This window comes from Chenopodium quinoa, unplaced genomic scaffold, assembly GCF_001683475.1.
Source record: "Chenopodium quinoa cultivar QQ74 unplaced genomic scaffold, ASM168347v1, whole genome shotgun sequence".
Classification (NCBI taxonomy): domain Eukaryota; kingdom Viridiplantae; phylum Streptophyta; class Magnoliopsida; order Caryophyllales; family Amaranthaceae; genus Chenopodium; species Chenopodium quinoa.
In genome coordinates, this window is record NW_018743722.1 from 226845 (window position 1) to 229376 (window position 2532).

General features: G+C 32.1%; 1 long non-coding RNA gene across 3 annotated transcripts; it reads right to left on the reverse strand.

The window, feature by feature from the left end:
• Positions 1–895: 895 nt before the first annotated feature.
• On the reverse strand, positions 896–2155 carry LOC110684554. 3 transcript variants are annotated; one of them, XR_002503767.1, is made up of 3 exons: positions 1853–2155; positions 1528–1587; positions 896–1407 (listed from the first exon to the last, which is right to left on the reverse strand). It is a non-coding gene; the product is annotated as an uncharacterized LOC110684554 (long non-coding RNA). The 3 variants fall into 3 exon arrangements; XR_002503768.1 differs by lacking the exon at positions 1528–1587; XR_002503766.1 differs by having other exon boundaries at positions 1528–2155.
• Between the last annotated feature and the right edge of the window lie 377 nt (positions 2156–2532).

A 2532-nucleotide genomic window follows, 5' to 3' on the forward strand; every position in this document is an offset into this window, starting at 1 on the left:
ATTAAGCGTGATTACAAGTACAAAAATTCCCTTTAAACATGCATAAAAGGTGTGATCAAGCAATAACAATAAATAATTCAAGCAACAATAATCATCATAAAAAAAATTAAAATAATTTTAATCATAATAATCATCATCATAATAAAGAATAATAATATTAATAGCAAGATCCTAGGCATGGTACTAACAAGATTAATAACAAACCCTAGCATGCCACTAAACAATAAAGATCAAATATTTAGCCCTAACATGATACTAACATGTTATTAAGAAAGAAAATAAGATGCGTCGCAGGAATCATAATAAGCATATTTGATATTATAACCCTTTCCCTAAATATGATACCAGGAATCATGGAGCATCATAACATGATAATAGGAATCATAATAACAACCTAGACATGATTTATTTCTATTTCATAATATCAATGCAAACAATTAAAGCACTTACTTGCATTACTAGAATTTCCGTGCTTTTTAGGCTTATTTTCGACGCATTAAAGCGTCGCAAAATTCTTTCTCGAAGCTTTAAAAAACCGTCAAAAAAACGTGAGTCGAGAAAAATACGTGTCACCAAAAAGCGTCGACAATTCAGACGCTTTTTCGTGTCTAAATCTTTATACGAAGCGTCGAAATTTGCAACATTTGGCGCACTTTATAAAAATTAGTGACGCTTTTTCTTGTCCCAAATTATTAAATTGGCGACCTTTTTTTTTGTCCATAGTTACATATATTTATCGACACTTTTTTCTGTCCATTTATTCTGATTAAGATTCTCTATTTCAAGCCTATTATAAAAAGATCTAGTGTAGAGAATATTTTTTCCACTAGAAAAAAATTCAATTTATTCTACTAGTATCACCAAAAAGGAACGTATACATATATATGCTTTAAAATTATGCCAAAAATTAATTGTATTATTGCACATAAATTTTTTTGTACAATATTTCATAGTAATGAGTTTTCTATTACAACTGTTATAATTCTGACTTGTGCTCATTCATAACTAATTGAGAACCTTGTTTTAGCTTAGAAAACCCCATGAACAGTAGCAAGCATAGGAAGCAACTAAAGTTAAGCAGAGGAAGTAACAGCAGCGTCAAGCATAGGCGGTGGCAGCAGCATGTAGCCATGTTAAGCATAGGCAGCAACATCGTCCAGCAGTATCAATAGCAGCAATGATTTGTTTTGCCACAAGGGATTGGTGAACAAAGTTGTCAAAATTGTTTGGAAATTCATGATCTATAACCTGTGGAAAAAAAGGTACTTCGGCAAACCAAACAAACATATTTAAAATGCATTAGGGAAATCAATAAAGACATCACAGTCAATACATGTTATCATTAAATTACACAGCTCAGAGAAGATAAAGTAGTACAAACCTTGCTGTCTATACGCAAGGGACAAACTGCACAAGGAAATCACTAATTAGAATCAGGTCAACATTACCAATTTTAATAGCAAATAAACTCCAAAAATTCTGAAATTTTAAAGGCAGAAAAACACACAAATTCAAAAAAAGAATCACCTAAAAACCTTCTCTAACGAAGGAGAACAAGCCAAACAAAGTCAGCACTCACAGCAACTCCTACGAAAAATCAATCGATTGTGGTGGAATTGTGATACGAAAAACAATGCTATCATGCTCATTCAAACAAATGAAACAAAAAGGCTAATTTTTAGGATTGAATTAAACCAGAAGCACAAAATGAAACATAAAAGAAACAATAAAATCTAAATTACTCATGAAGCTAACCCATATCTAAACATATTCTGTCAAATTATTGAAAAAAAACATTAAAAAACAAAATTGGGTCAAGATCTATTAATTGATTCAAGGAGAAAGGATGCACCTTAAAATTGTCGATCCGCACTCAGATGGACGACATAAATTATAATTTTGGGTCATGATCCATAAATTGATTCAACGATAGATGAAGATCTTAATTTTAAATTGATGTACATAAATTTGAAATTAAATCCGAGAAGAAAAGATCTGAAATTGAAATTGATGTACCTCAATTCGAAGAATCTGATTCACAAAATGATATTCCTCATATTGAAGTTACTCCGAGAAAAACAAAGATCTGAGTTTGAAAACAATGGTTCCATAAGTGTGTTGAAAGAGAGAGAGTGAGTTGAGTTTTTTGTTATTGTGTTTGTGTTCGACGGTTTCATTTTCCCTAAATTTTGCAATCGAGGGTTTTTGCAGTCACGTGTGGGGCATGTGTAATGATTCTAGACGCTTTATCACGCCGAAAATTAATTTCGACCCAGAAAAGCGTCGAGATAATACGCACATTATATATTAATAGTTGACGCTGCTTGCCTAGCGTCGAAGGTTCAGCGTCGAGAAAATGCTCTTTTTGTAGTAGTGTTGGATGCCTCGTACCTCTTTCTAATAACAAAATACACACGTTAGTAACTTCAAGGAAAATAATAAACAACAATGAAATTAAATAATTGAAAGAGAGATTTGGGACCAAACCCCCAGAAATTAAAACCTTTCACGTCTAGGGCGAAGACAACTTTG